This window comes from Rhinoderma darwinii, chromosome 6 (assembly GCF_050947455.1).
Source record: "Rhinoderma darwinii isolate aRhiDar2 chromosome 6, aRhiDar2.hap1, whole genome shotgun sequence".
Classification (NCBI taxonomy): Eukaryota; Metazoa; Chordata; class Amphibia; order Anura; family Rhinodermatidae; genus Rhinoderma; species Rhinoderma darwinii.
In genome coordinates, this window is record NC_134692.1 from 43,049,480 (window position 1) to 43,066,601 (window position 17,122).

The following is a 17,122-nucleotide window of genomic DNA, read 5'->3' on the forward strand; positions in this document are numbered from 1 at the left end:
AGTGTGCATATCCACTCTAGTCCTGAAATCTATCCAGTGAAATTCTATTAATTTGTTACAACATGGTTCAGAAATTCTGATTATCCAGCAAATATAGTCCCATGCTGAATTATCATAACACTAGCCTGATAGTCCAGTCACCACATAGGGGCCTACAGTATAAATATGATAGGGCATAACAAAAGAAATAATAGAATATAAAGTATGCAATTTCCAATTATGTTGAAACTTTTTTTTACCTCACATTTTAAATTCTGCTTCTGGAGAACCTTTATTCTGCTCTGCCCAGTTCTGGGTCACCCTTCATTGATGCCCCTACCATTACCCAAAGCTGGTTTACAGTACTTACCTTCTCCCACTTTGGACTCCTCACTATTATTCTGCTCTGCCCAGTTCTGGGTCACCCTTCATTTGTGCCCCTACAATTACCCAAAGCTGGTTTACAGTACTTACCTTCTCCCACTTGGGACTCCTCACTATGAGACAGAACGTAGAGCGACTCTGCCAGACAAGTAATAGTACAGTCTTTTGCAGGAAGGGTTTAAAGTGGTTGTCCCATCAGTATAACCCATGTTCATATGCAGGGGCGTAACTAGGAAAAACTGGGCCCCATAGCAAATTCTAGAGCAGGGCCCTCCCCGGGTGCCACAAGCAGCCCCCCTTATAAATAGTGCCCCCTGTAGAATGTGCCATACAGCCCCCCTGTAGACAGTGCTATATAGCCCCGCCTATAGACAGTGTCACACCCCATTTGTAGATAGCGCCTCCACCTCCCCCCTGTAGATATCGCCATAAAGCCCCCACTGTATGTAGCGCTATACAGCTCCCACTGTATATAGTGCCACACAGCCCCCCTTCCTTGTATATAGTGCCTCACAGCCCCCCTTAGTAGAAAGTGCAGCACAGCCCCTCCTTAGTAGTGCCACACACAGACACCTGTAGATTGTGCCACACAGCCCCTTGTAAATAGTGCCATACAGTTCCCCCATGTGTATAGTGCCACACAGCTCCCTCTTGTGTATAGTGCCACACAGCTCCCACTTGTGTATAGTGCCACACAGCTCCCCCTTGTGTATAGTGCCACAGAGCCCCGTTTGTGTATAGTGCCACAGAGCCCCCTTCCTTGTGTATAGTGCAACAAGGCAATGGCGCATCCGAGAAAGTTGCATCAGCCAGGGAGATGTCACTCAAACATGGAAAGGTGGGTTTGGAGGCAGGACTATGTGACTCTTCGGGATAGCGGCACCGCCCCATGACCCTCTAATGAGTAATTAGCATATAGTGTGCGTCGATCTAAAAGTGGATTTTAAGGATTTTGCTGCATCTGAAAAAAACATACAAGGGAATGTTTCGAAATATTGACGGGTCATGTATTACTGCATGGTGGCGGTTCAAGAGGTTAAAACTACCAGACCGGTTCCCATGAAATATACTATGAATTGAGAACAATTCCATCGGACCTGCAATTTTGTTATTATAAATATATCCTATATAATTACAGATCCAGAACCAAGCTCTGACATATATACAGTACCTTAACCAAGCTCAGTACATAAATACAGCACTAGAACAAAGCTTTGACATATATACAGCACCAGAACCAAGCTCAGTGCATACATACAATACCACAACAAAGATCAGTATATAAATACAGCACTAGAACCAAGCCCATACATATATACAGCACCAGAACCAACCTCAGTACATATATACATCCCCAGAACCAAACTCATTACATATATACAGCACCAAAACCAATCTCATACGTATATACAGCACCAGAACCAGTATAGGTTTGTAAGGGGTAAAACTACAGCTCCCAGCATGGCCCAAACAATGGTGAGGATATGCTGGGAGATGCTGTTTCACAAAAAAAAATCATATCCTAATCATACCACCATCATCTCTCTGCAGATCATACAGTGACTACAGTTCTGTTTAGAGGCAGAATAAACATTTACATTAAGTTACTCACCGGTGACGTCTCAGAATCTAGTTATTTTCTTCTCCCTCCGGTCCAGACATCTATGATGGATTTCTACTGGCCATGACCCAGTTCTGCAGTTTTCTACTCCGATATCTTCAGCTTCTCACTTTTAAAACATTTCTGCACCTATAAACGAAGTTAAAATTCTCAACACCTCTAAGTATAATAAAGAGCCATACACTGTGTCCCTGATTATAATAGTACCATAAACTGTCACACACACACACACACACACACACACACACACACACACACACACACACCGTGCCCCCTGTAGATAGTGCCCCCATAGCCCCCTGTAGATAGTGACCCCCATAGAAGCCCCTGTAGATAGTGTCCCACATACAGCCCTCTATAGTGCCCACATATGGACTCCATAGCTAGAAGGCAATAATGCTAACCACTAAGCCACCGTGCTGCACTACATATGGCTTCCCTTATAGCTAGTGCTCCACGTATAGCCCACCTCTGTATATAGTCTCACATATAGCTCCCCTTGTATATAGTGTCCCACATATAGCTCACCCCTGTAGACAGTGCCCTACATATAGTCACCCTGTAGCTAGTGCCCCACAGGTAACCAACCCCTGTATATAGTGTCCCACATATAGTCCACCCCTATAGAAAGTGCCCTAAAAAATACTACATATAGCCCACCCAAGTATAGTGTCTCACATATAGCTCCCCCTGTATATAGTGCCCCACATATAGACCCCCCTGTAGATAGTGCCCCACATCCCCACATATAGACCCCCTGTAGATAGTGGCCAAGACCCCCCTGTATATAGTGGCCCACATCCCCACATATAGACCCCCCTGTAGATAGTGGCCCACATCCCCACATATAGACCCCCCTGTAGATAGTGGCCCACATATAGACCCCCTGTATATAAGTGGTCCACATCCCCACATCATAACCCCCCTGTAGATAGTGGCCCACATATAGACCCCCTGTATATAGTGGCCCACATATAGACCACCCCTGTATATAGTGGCCCAAATATAGACCCTCCCTGTATATAGTGGCCCACATCCCCACATATAGACCCCCCTGTATATAATTGCCCACATGCCCACATATAGACCCCCCCTGTAGATTGTTCCCCACTTCCCCACATACAGACCACCCCTGTAGCTAATGCCCCACATATAGACCCCCCTGTATATAGTGACCCACATATAGACGACCCCCCTGTAGATAGAGCCCCCACTATAGATAATGCCACTCACAGTTTTATGAGACAAAAACAAAAAACTTTACATAGTCACATGATCCCGTTCCCACGCTGTGGCAGGTCTGCTGGAGCTGAACGACGCGTCGTTCAATAATGCTGATTGGCCGGGCAGAATGACTTGCCCCGTCAATCAGCGCCTTCCAAGCACGGAAGCGGTGCGATGACGTCATCATGCCGCTAGCCAATCAGCGTCATTGTAAGGCGCTGAATGGTCAGGCACGGAACATGCCCGGCTAGTCAGCGCTAGTGCATGTATTTGGCTGTCACTAGCACCGGGGCCCCCTCCTTTGCAAGCGACGCCTACGGGCATGAGAGGGCCTGTGTCGCCCGGCCCATACATGTTGAAGGCTCTGCGGCGCAGGCCCCACAGTAGCGGCGCTACAGCTGTAACAGCCATAACGGCTGCTAGCGGCGCCACCGGGCATATAGGGGGCGTGTCAGCTGGCAGCACGGGCCCCCTCAAGCCACGGGCCCCGTAGCAGCCGCTACGGCTGCTACCGTGGTAGTTACGCCACTGTTCATATGCCTACTAGGTCAATAAGTCAGAGTTGCTCGCGATCTGTTGGACCCAGCCTATCCATGTATAACATGGTGGGTTATTCATTTGAATATCTAGCGTATAAAACTACATTTGCAGTACCATTAGACAAAAATAATTTTGCGATAACAGCTGCTCACTTGGGGATTCCAGGAGCTTGAACTGCGGCGATCAGCTGATCGCTGGGGAGACTTTTTAAAAAAAGTAGTTGCCGGTTTTGTCCAGGGTCTTCCTTTAACCAGTAAAGAACTCGGCAATAGCTTTGTGAACATTCTTGTCTGATATTCACTGGTATGTATTATAGTTGTCCTTAAAACCTAATAATCTGTGAATTGTTTGTCCAATATACACGTTAACAGAAGGTTTTCAATTCTACCCTTCATAGTGGATTTCTCAGATAATTAATTGTTTAACAATTTAATTTCCAAATCGTTTAGCCCAGAACATCTGTTGCATCACTAGTTGGCAAAAATGCAAAATACATCCATTATTAATTGTATTTAGGAACATATGGCTTACAAACACTTTTGTCAAAACTATTTTAAAGGAGATCTGCATTCTCCACTCATTAAGTACGTATCAGCTGGTTTCAAGCAATAGTTTAACCTCTGAAGGCAAAGAACAAACTGGTGCTACTAAAGCCTAAACGTAGAGTTGATAAATAGCATGTGCAAAATTTTACACAGTAAACAACAACCAGTCATTAATTAAAGTAGAACTTTAACCAAGAAAACAAGAAAAATCCTGGAAAGAGATGTTCTCTGAGGATGACCACAGTCATTTAGAACATTAGGCAGATAGGGAGTCTGATTAGTCTCCGTTCTAACAAGATTGAACTACTGAATGACCTCATGGGAAGTGCTTGATATTGGATGACCAGCATTTGTTAAAGAGAAGCTGTCACTTGGACAGGCCCCTTTACATATGGACATTTGACGGATGCCCTAATGACTTTATGTTTAGTTTGTGCCTAGTTCAAACCAGAAATGTGGCAAACAGCTTGTTACCTATGCTCCTCCATTGATCCAAGAGATATATGACTCAATTCCTTGCAACCCTGACACTTTAGGCTATGTTCACATCTGCGTCAGGGCTCCGTTCCGATGTTCCGTTGGAGCTTTCCGTCAGAATGGAGCCCTGACTGACAGAAACGGAAACCATAAGTTTCCGTTTCTATCACCATTGATTTAAATGGTGACGGATCCGGTGACAATGGTTTCCGTTTGTCTCAGTTGTGCAAGGCTTCCGTCGTTTTGACGAAATCAATACCATATTCAACTAGGATATTAATTCCGTCAAAACGACGGAACCCTTGCACAATGGAGACAAACTGAAACCATTGGCACCGGATTCGTCACCATTGAAATAAATGGTGATGGAAACGGAAACCGATGGCTTCCGTTTGTGTCAGTCAGGGCTCCGTTCCGACGGAAAGTTGACTACAGATGGTCGGTTTCTCTATTGTACCCGGCTCTTCCTGGCACTACCAGTGGCAGTCGGTACCGGGGTAATAAAGTGGGGTTAGTGCTAGCCTCTTCATCAGCTAACACTAAGCCCTGCCTTAGTAACAGACGGTGTCAATCAGCCAGCCAGAATTACTAAGGCAGTAGTAATAAAGTTAAAAAAACACACACATAGACACCAATTGTTTTATAATATCAGTGTTTAACTGTTTGTTACATTATTTGTAACCCTGTAACTAACAGTTAATAAGAGTACACTTGGCAGCCTAGCTGTATTTTTACATTGCACACAGAACTGATAAATGTTCATTGCTGGGGAGGTGGGTGTTGTGGCGCCTTTGGTTACCGGGCGGGGGGGGGGGGCTCAGTCAAAAGTTTGCCATGGGGCCCAGTCTTTCCTAGTTACGCCCCTGTAGGGGTTTATATGCATATTAGTATATAGAGTGTATATTGATATTGACCTGGTGTTCACATATAACCATGATTTCGGCGTCCCGCTTCTCCCCCGATTCTGCGAATCAGCTGTTATTATAAGAACCTGTTCAGGAGAACCGAGGAAAACCAGCTGGATCCCACCCCTCTTTCCACAGTGTAACTGTATGGGCATTTGTGTGTAGACCTCCATACAGTCAACTCTCCAAGATATTGGTTTTGGCAATGCAATAACATGGAGAGAGTATTCCAAACATCTCTGAGCTGAAATTAATTACCTGTTTTTTACTTGAAAGATAACTTTTTCTGTCTTATTTTACAGGGTTTATTTTTATCCACTGTTTAGTAAAAGCTAAACCATGGGCTCATAAATAATCTACAGAAGATATATGATTTTAATTATTTTATTTCAGCCTGGTCCTTTAAGCTTACATTGCAAATCCATGAGTAGGAGAGAGTTAACTAGTAGGGGCCTCCTCTATGGCCTAGCAGAGAGATCCATAAAAACAAAAAAGTTCCTCCTTCCATTCCTTCTTTCACCCTCCTTTTCCTCACCACTAGCTCCTAACAATGAAATTTCCCTCCTCTCACCCCCTCCTTCTCTTCTCCCCATTATCATGTGTATTTGAAAAAAGATCAGTCACTCTTCTTCATTATAAACATGCGCACACAAGGTTGAATCATTGTGGCAGTAAAGCAGTTAATTAATTGAGCAATGGAGAGTGCAATGCCAGCCAGTCTTGGACTGGTCAGTCCAAGATTGATGCCCAATTTGAGCACACATTGGTGGGCAAAAAAAAATATAAAGAAATCATACAAATTTTCCCCTTTGGCCTCAGAGCAGTTTCACCTTTGTCTCCCCCACACCATGTTTCTTATAAAGTGACTGATCTTCCTTTCACTGCAGTTTTGGTGTATCAGGTAATTATCGTTAAGTTTTCAAGAGTTTTTCATTTCATCATGGAGGTTACTGTGTGGTCAAGAGACCAGTTACACTGCAGTTGTCAGTTGTATAGAATAAGGTCATATTCACATAGGGGTTTGTGACATTGTTGAGGCATTGACTAGAAACTTTTGTTAGAAATTTGCAGATTGAGACCAGGATCACACACACAGTTTTGATGCAGTTTTTGGCTCAAATCTTTGAACCAAAGCCAGAAGTGGATCCAAAAGGAATGAAAGGTATAAAAGAAAGACTGATACATCTTCTTTCTTTTGTGTCCACTTCTAAATTTTGGTAAAAAAAACAGAGCCACAAAAATTGCATCGCAACTGTGTGTGTGGTTGTCTAGGCCATAAGCCTAGACAGCCCCGCATTGCCAAGTGCAATCTGAAATACCAGAAACCATCAGCAGCATTTTTCCCCAGCATTTTTTCCCCAAATGCTTAAATTTTCTTTGCAGCATAGACATGAAGGAAAAGTAAACACTGCGGATTTTCCGCAACGGATTAATTGCGGGAAATCTGCAGCATATTACAGTAGCAGCAGTGTGGGTGAGACTTCAACAAATCTCGTACCAACACTGCGGAAAAATGCTGCCGAAAATACGGCACATATATTGACCCGCGGTGCGGTTTCTTCAACCACAAAATGTCAATTAATGCTGCGGAATTCGCAGCTCTTCTGTTGCGGGTTTTTTCATTGAATTCAATGGGGTGCTCAAACCCGCAACAAAGTGGTATGTGTTGCTATATTTGCGGCGGAATCACAGGGATTCTGCCGCAAATATCGCAAGTAAGAAAAAAATCAAATAAAGTTATACTTACCCAGAGTTCCCTGCTTCTTCTCCAGTCCTTTAGACTAGGCAGTCAGAATATGCGCCAAATTTATCACTAGTGCATGCTGTATGATAAACTTGGCGCATGCTACATAGGCTAGACACTTTTCCTTTTACCACCTCTTGTTTCGCTTAGTTTTCGATTGGTGCAATTTGGTGCATTTAGGCACATTTAAAGCCACACCTCTTTTCTGCAAAGCCATGCCCAATTCGGAACAATTTTTCAAAGTATCTAGCAAGGTGCAAACATCTGTTCTTTAAAAGAAAATGTGCCAAATTTTGGCTCATTTTCTGACACATTCTAGGCACAGACATTCGTAAATCTTTCCCATTGTACTTCTCAACCCTAAGTTAGGACCCATGCACACGACCGTAAAAAACCTCCATTTTTGCGGACCGCAATTGCGGTCCGCAAAAACGGAGCCATTCACTTTCATTGGACACTGACACCTTTCCGTAGCACTACGGAAGGGTGTCCGTGCCGTGGAAATGTTCCGGGAATTATGGAACATGTCCGTTCTTTTGCATTTTGCGGGCCGTGCTCCCATACTTTGTATGGGAGCACGGCCTGAAAATGCGGCTGTCAGTCGGCGGCCGGCCGTGCCCGCAATCGCAGTCGTGTGCATGGGGCCTTAATCAATTATAATTGTTTTTAATATTAGAACAGCGCCTTACATGAAATGTCCTTGTCAATCAGAATTTCCTTTTGGTGTTGTCTTAATTTGAAAAAGCCAGATCAAATACATAAATTCAATGAAACCATTGGTAGTGGAAATATAAAACCAACAAACATAATACTTTAAGTGGAGAGAGCCCTTATGTGCTGCCCATGTTCTCACGTGTGTCTTAATACCTTGATGAAGGTTAACCGAGGAGTCCAATCTGCTGGAGTTCAGTTTAATGAGTGGATGCACAAAGTATAAGAGGCGTCTTGTATGGGGTTTGTAACCACACCGTATTTAAGGCACATTTTCCAAATCTCACTGACTAATCAGCATAACTGGGCTAATGTATTGCTCATTGGGGCATGACCAGCGAATTGCAAATGAGCTGATCCATGTAAAATTGCACTAAATGAGACTTGGTGTGCCAAGCTATTTTTGTGTGCTATTTAAATTGCTCCTTTTGTTTCTTCCACTGTTGTTTTTGGTTCTCTTTTAGTCTGTTTTAAGCTTTTACGATAGTGGATCCCAAAATGAATGTTCCTATATAAAGAATTCGATTTTTACACTATAGTTTTTTTTAAAACTAAATTTTCTTTTTATTTCATTAAAAGCAGACTTCAAGACGTAGTGAGGGTAACATTTTAGCAATGAAGATTCAACATTTGAGTTATGCTTGTTGTAACATAACTAACCTACACCCTTTTCATGACCTCATGGTGTCTGAGACTTGCCAACCAATAATACAAACTATGCCCTTTCAACTCTGCCAATAGGATGTATTGTAAAGAAGCCTTTCGCTCCTAAAGCTCACCATATGTGGTTGCATCATCATACTAGACCAAGAATTGGTCTTTTTTAGGTGGAAATATTAAGCACTTCAATTTAGTGTAAAATTTGTATGTTATGATCCAGGCCTTCCTCCCTCAGTTCTAACGTAAAAACATCTTCACATGCATTGCCACCATAAGGAATACCGGAAAAAGAAAAGAAGCAGCAAAGCAGTAAGGAATAGATGGTTACATGCCTCAATAAGTCCTGATCCAGCGTCTTGTCAACAAATGGAAAGGCCTGGGGCCTTTACAACCTTGGGGACTAAGGGGACCACCACCACCCACCCTCCTTCATTGCTGTTTTTTAATCCTTTCCACCCCAGAAAAAGGTGGAGACGTTGCGTAGCTGTCTCCATTACTCCCCTAGGCTCCATGCACGACAGCGGCCAGCCGGCTGTTTTTACGTGCCGTGCTCCCATTATAAAGTATAAGAGCATGGTCCGTAAAATAAAATAATAGGACATGACCTATTTTTTCGCCAGGTTTCTACGGCACGGACCCCCCCCCCCCGTAGACATAGGGAAGGCGTCCGTCGGCCATAGAAACTAATAGGTCCGTAATTACGGACTGTAATTACGGGCGATTTTATGGTCGTGTGCATTGGGCCTTAGACTTTATTGAAAAGGGCCATATGCATGCGTGACCACCTCCCCAATATGTGGCTGTAGAGTGGGAAGATAAGGTCCGGGTCCCAGAGATGGGATTGGGCCCCCAACCTAATAATTTTGTCCAGACACCTCCACCAACCTTTAACCCCTTAAGCAGGCGGCCTAGTTGTAGGCATTAAGGTCGCAGCAAATTTTTTGTTTTTTTTCATCCCCGCATCCCAAAAGCCATAACTTTTTTATTTTCAGTCAACATAGCATAGTATGAGGGCTTGTTTGCTGCGGGTGAGTTTTATTTTCTTATGGAACCATGCGTGGGGTGCATATAGTCTAGTAAAAAACAATTAAATATTTTTGGGGGAACATAATGGAAAAAAATATCCATTTGGCCATATTTTTTGCGATTTGATTCTACAGCATTTACAATGTGCTATAAATGACGTTATTTTTATTCTGTGGGTTGTAACTATTATGTTAATGCCAACTTTATATAGTTTTTTTTATGTTTACTACATTTGCGCATTAAAAAATGTTTAAAAAATAATTTGTTCTTTTGTCACCGTATTCTGAGAGCCTTAACTTTTTTTTATACCTGCGACGGAGCTGTAAGAGGACGAGAGTTCATTGGCACCATTTTGGGGTACATACGACCTTTTGATTACTTTTTATTGCCTTTTTTGGGAAGTGAAATGGCGTTCACGGTGTGGGATAAACAAAATGTTAATTTTATAGTACAGGTCATTACTGATGCAAAGATAACAATTAATTCATTTTAATCTTTTCTATAATACATTGCAATACTCCTGTATCAGTGCCTGCTTTTGTGCCTACATGACTGCACCGTAATAGTACAGCGGTTCGCGAGAACGATCCGCTAACCACAACTTACTATTATGGCGCAAGGTGGGAAGGGGTTAACGGGAGTTTTACTCTCAGAAAGTGATGATATATTGCTATAATATGCCATCACTTTTTGATTGGCTTAACCTAAGGGAGCTGCCGGAAAATTCACTCACTAAGGAAGTTGTTTCCCATGGTATCTTGAGATGAAAGTGTGTAGTCATATAAAAAGATGGTCTGTAAAGGGGGCAAACTATTATTATATTGTCCATCCAATGTGTGTGATAAAATGGTTCCCATACATTATGGCAGACATGAAGTTTGCAGATCCTGGGAGCAAGGCACAATCTAGTCAGAGAGCAATTTATACCCGGGCTGACTGCCGCATACTAATTTGTGCATTGTTGGGCAGAAATATTAAAGTTATGGAGTTCTGGTAACCTCTCGGGACCAAAAGAGTCCATGGCGCGAATAGCAGAGCCAAGTGATTGGCTGCTGTCGAGATGACACATCATCGCTAGAGGCGGGTAAACAAAGCCAGGAGGGGACCAGGTAAGCGTTGACATGGGAGCAGTAGGGGATTGATAAGGTAAGTATAAGGGTATGTTCACACGGCCTATTTTCAGACGTAATTCGGGCGTTTTACGCCTCGAATTACGCCTGAAAAAACGGCTCCATTAAAGAGGTTCTGTCACCAGATTCTGCAACCCCTATCTGCTATTGCAGCAGATAGGCGCTGCAATGTAGATTACAGTAACGTTTTTATTTTTAAAAAACGAGCATTTTTGGCCAAGTTATGACCATTTTCGTATTTATGCAAATGAGGCTTGCAAAAGTACAACTGGGCGTGTTGAAAAGTAAAAGTACAACTGGGCGTGTATTATGTGCGTACATCGGGGCGTGTTTACTACTTTTACTAGCTGGGCGTTCTGATGAGAAGTATCATCCACTTCTCTTCAGAACGCCCAGCTTCTGGCAGTGCAGATCTGTGACGTCACTCACAGGTCCTGCATCGTGTCGGCACCAGAGGCTACAGTTGATTCTGCAGCAGCATCAGCATTTGTAGGTAAGTAGCTACATCGACTTACCTGCAAACGCCGATGCTGCTGCAGAATCATCTGTAGCCTCTGGTTGCCGATGTGTCCTCGCTCGTCTGACACGATGCAGGACCTGTGAGTGACGACACAGCGTGATCTCTTGAGAACACGGCTGTGTCTGCACTGCCAGAAGCTGGGCGTTGTGAAGAGAAGTGGATGATACTTCTATACACAACGCCCAGCTAGTAAAAGTAGTAAACACGCCCCGATGTACGCACATAATACACGCCCAGTTGTACTTTTACTTTTCAACACGCCCAGTTGTACTTTTGCAAGCCTCATTTGCATAAATACGAAAATGGTCATAACTTGGCCAAAAATGCTCGTTTTTTAAAAATAAAAACGTTACTGTAATCTACATTGCAGCGCCGATCTGCTGCTATAGCAGATAGGGGCTGCAAAATCTGGTGACAGAGCCTCTTTAAGCCTACAAACATCTGTCCATTGTTTTCAATGAGTTTTACGATGTTCTGTTCCCATGAGGTGTAATTTTACGCGTCGCTGTCAAAAGACGGCGCGTAAAAAAATGCCCGCGTCAAAGAAGTGCATGTCACTTTTTGGGACGTTTTTGGAGCCGTTTTTCATTGACTCCATTGAAAAACAGCTCCAACAACGTCCGTAAAATACGCCGTGAAAAACGCGAGTAGTTACAAAAACGTCTGAAAATCAGGAGCTGTTTTCAGGCAAAAACAGCTCCGTAATTTCAGATGTATTTTGCTACTGCGTGTGAACATACCCTAAGTCCTTATGTTATTTTATACCATTCTCAGCTGTTTGTAAAATATTTAATGGATCTGGAAAACCCCTTTAAAGTGTACAATCAGTTATAAATGAAAAATAATATTTTTCAGTACTTACATTAAGTCTTATCTTAATAATGTAGTTTATTAGCAGAGTTCTCCTCCTTTCTGAGTTATAGCTGCACCGACATCCGCACCGCACACTCCAGCTACAGACAGTAACGTTCCAGCAGCAGTTTGCACGGTCTTCTAGGCGTCTACAGCCTGCAGAAAGTCTCTACTGCAAAGCTCCTATTGATTAGAATAGGAGCAGCACAGTAAGACTTGCTGCTGGATACGGATGCCTAGGAGACAGTGCCAGGGATCTGTCTGCTGTTGTACTACAACATACAATTTTTCATTAATAACTGCAGGTACAATCATGATGTGCATAAGTGACTGTTCTAGGACCTGTGGGTCATGTATCCTGCTTACCCCAGGCTTCATTAAAGACGTATTCCCATCTCTCCTTTTACGTTCAGTCCTGGGCAGTTGCTGCCTACCGAGTCCGCATTTGTTGCTCGCTGTGGGGCGGTCCTCCTCCACTTGGTTGACAGTTCAGAACAGCAGCAATGTGATAATGTTAGGGCATGACCACACGTGGCGGATTTCCTCCGCAACTGTCCGCATCAATGCCGCACAGAATCTGCGTTGCAGATTCTGCTGCGGATCTGCACAAAATGTGCAGTAAATTGATGCGGACTAGCTGCTGCGGACTGCGGGAAAAGTGCTTCCCTTCTCCCTATCAGTGCAGGATAGAGAGAAGGGACAGCACTTTCCCTAGTGAAAGTAAACGAATTTCATACTTACCGGCCGTTGTCTTGGTGACGCGTCCCTCTTTCAGCATCCAGCCCGACCTCCCTGGATGACGCGGCAGTCCATGTGACCGCTGCAGCCTGTTATTGGCCTGTGATTGGCTGCAGCCGTCACTTAGACTGAAACGTCATCCTGGGAGGCCGGACTGGAGACAGAAGCAGGGAGTTCTCGGTAAGTATGAACTTATATTTTTTTACAGGTTGCTGTATATTGTGATCGGTAGTCACTGTCCAGGGTGCAGAAACAGTTACTGCCGATCGCTTAACTCTTTCAGCACCCTGGACAGTGACTATTTACTGACGTCTCCTAGCAACGCTCCCGTCATTACGGGAGCCCCATTGACTTCCTCAGTCTGGCTGTAGACCTAGAAATACATAGGTCCAGCCAGAATGAAGAAATGTCAAGTTAAAAAAGCAAGACGGATCCGCAGCACACATAACATGTGCATGACAGCTGCGGACTTCATTGCGGAAATTAGAATCTCCATTGAAGTCAATGGAGAAATTCCGCCATGAGTCCGCCACTGCTCCGCAACAGACAGAGCATGCTGCGGACACCAAATTCCGCTCCGCAGCCTATGCTCCGCAGCGGAATTTTACGCCTCGTTTAAACGAACACTGCTAAATTAAAGTGTAAGTCAATGGACAAACGGCTCCGCTGCGGATTAACGCTGCGGAGTGTCCGCAGCGGAATTTAAGTGAAATTCCGCCACGTGTGAACCCAGCCTAATCGTACCGCTGCCCTGAACGTGCACGCTTATGATGCTAATACCTAAACTTGCAATAGCAGCATCGGCAGTGTATGCGTGCGCATGACCTGAAGCATGCACTGCGAATGAACTGCTCATGCCCTGGAGCCATCCACAGACCTTTATAGAGATGGAGAGAGGTGGCTAGAAGCTACTGCGCATGCGCACTCTCAAGACCCCGTCCAGCCTGTACAATAAACTGCTTTGACGAAACTGCGCAAGCGTGGCCGACACTGCAGAACTGCAGCGGTGGTCGTAACCATAGACAATGAGTTACATATGAGGGGGATCAGGGGTGCAGATAAAGAATTTAATGGAGAACGGTACAATTTTACAAAATTTAGTAAAGATAATATTTTGATGTTAGCTGTGATATTCGCAATTGCTAGGGAGATGGGAATACCCCTTTAACTCAGGCTTCATTACCTTCACTCATACTTTTTGAAACCTTGTAGGCCATTAAAGGAGTCTTTAAGTGACAAATGGCAGCTTGTACAGTGATCTTTGCAGAGCGCTAGGGGTAGAAACAGGCAGACAAACAAGCTGACCCTTTCCTAGGCTGAGAAAGCAGCTGCAGCTTCTAGCATCGGACAAATTAAAAGATAAATAAATACACTAATGTAGACATAATTAATGATGATATACCCTGCTTAGCTTAATAAAAAACTTTGGTCACATCTGCATAGTGGCGTCTGTTAATAATGAAAGACAAAAAGTAGTAACAGATCCGTCGTACAACAAATACCACAAGCGCCTGTCAAACCTCATTGACTTATAATAGCGTCCACCAGGTTTCGTTGTGGTTTCCTTCATTCTGACAGAATTTCTGACTGAGGTTCGGAACAGAGCCATAGACTGATTTAAACACTGTGTCCTAAATCTTCTTTACATTTTGTATATACAGTATATTATATTCTTTGTCAGGATCATAAAACCTTAACTCAAATTCCAGACTGACACAAACAATATACTTTAAGAAATGTTCTCAACCTTTGGGTTTGGTTCCAGTAGTAGTCTGTACCATTCTCTTCAACAAAATGGTCAAGCTGGTATACCAGGCTTCAGTAAAATGAATATTCAATATCCTACTGAACTTATCTAAATCATGACCTTGTTGTCTCTCTATATAAGTGACATTTTCATGGTATTGTAGTAAACAATGATGATCTGAGTTGAGGATTTTATGGCCACCATGAGACCTGGTACCATACTGAGAGAAAAAGCTTGCCCTACAACTTTACAAAATATGTGCAGTTCATTATGTTTTCAGTATAGGAACCAATGGTTTAACAACTGGATTGAACAGGCCAACGAGAATACCAGACAATCCTATGATGGGCAGAGGTTCTTACACAACAATGAGACCCAGAGTCCAACAGAAGACAACCCCATTTGGAGCTGACTTTGGGGTCAATCACTTGCCCCTAGGGTCCATTTATTATGGGTTAACTCACAAATACCCATTAGACCTTATTGATGATATGTCCTGTGTGTGCAAAAATAAAGATTTCCTGTGTGTGCAAGGATAAATTCTGTAGGCTTAATATTAAAAGGGAGTTGTCTTCATGAGACAACCCCTTTAAGAATATTTTAAGCAGGGACCCTCTGTAATCTGTTTTATGCTATTTAGTTTGATTTTATTTCAGTTGGGGAACACACAACAGGTAAAAGTAACACCTCCATGAGAATGTACCTAGAGGGCTTCAGCTTTCTTGACCTTTCTATTTAATACTATCACACATTGAAAATTTTGCAACTATTAATTGAGCTATTTCCAGGCCTAATAGTATTTTGTTGTTCAATTTAAAATTAATCGTGTCTTTAGACATGCTTGTAAACTAAAAAGGGCTAGGTGTCAAATGAAGTTTGATAGGGCGTAATAAGGACTAGCCTTTTGCAAGAACAGACACTACGATGGTATCAATTATATATAAATGAAATGCGAAATGAGATAGACTCATCCTAAAAATGCATGTTTTTAGTGTCATAGTACCTGCAGCTTTTGGATGGTGACTGGTTTAGAGAAGCAGGGTGCTATTCTTATGATGCCTTTGCAAGAGCACACAGAACATGACTTTACAATGACTGGTTTAATGAGGCAGTAAAATTGAATACATGTAGACAGAACCATGCACATTTAGCTCACAAATGGGTTTTCAGTCTTTTGAGAAATGTATGCACATTGTAAGCAGCTATATAGCACCAGTCAATTGTCCTGATTTCCATAGGACACTCATGAATTCCTTGAATTCTGGCTTTACCTGGAAAAGGGTGTGGTAAGGACAGGACTGTGTGTGGGTCCATTATATGGGAATTGTTTTCAGGTGTAAAAATAGTTGCATTTTCCATCCCGCTAACAATTTTCCCAATCAAATGCATAGTAAAATACATTAATATTTGTTTAGGTTGTGAGCATCTGAGCCTACAAAACTCTGCACCAACTGATCGATCTGCTTGGCTGTTACACTTTATTTATAGCTATTATGTTTTATTGTTGTAGAACTTACATATATACACAGAGTATCATTCCTGTTCATTTCTAGGATTCTGTAAAAAGTCTGTATTGTAATGTTCTTTTTTGTATGACTTAAATATATTTTTACAAATATATGTTTCAGAGAGATTTCAGTAATGTAGAAAAATGTGTTATGCATATCTGCGCTTAAACAGGACGTGTTCATTTTGTACAGCATAGGTATTTATGTGGATTACATAAAGGACCAATATACATTTGCAACAAAATGCATGACCTTTTGATTGAAATTAGGTTCTGGTCATAAAAAAACCCTTAGGCTCTTACGAGGGGAATCAGCAGCTGAACCTGACCCCCCCCCCCTTCATGATTTGATCTGCAGATGTAAATAATAATTTATGGGAGCAACAAATATGGTGCAGTGCAGCCCCGGCCCCGGGCTGGAGCAGCTAAAGGGATGGGAATTAATAGAAAGCAGCACCAGGGGCCAGGAGCTATTAGCAGGCGCTATTCTTCACAGCTCCCATCAGGATTAATCATTGAGAGTTAATTTGAAGCTCAGACAAGTTGCTGTTAATTTAGTGCGGGGAGGACGGGATGGGGAGAGCCCAAACCCCCCGAGTCCCATTAATCAGCAGCCTCAGACGGCCCTGCCTTGATTACAATTTGCAAAAAAATTCATTAGCGCCTGGGCCAGTGACAATTTTTCTCTTTGCCTGTGATGTGACTCATTAGGCAGCCAAATGAAAGCTGCGATGATGGCTGCAATCAAACCCCTCCACTTGTTTATCTTCTCCCTGCCTCTCCAGCGCAGGATCAAGGCCCTCTCTAGCACC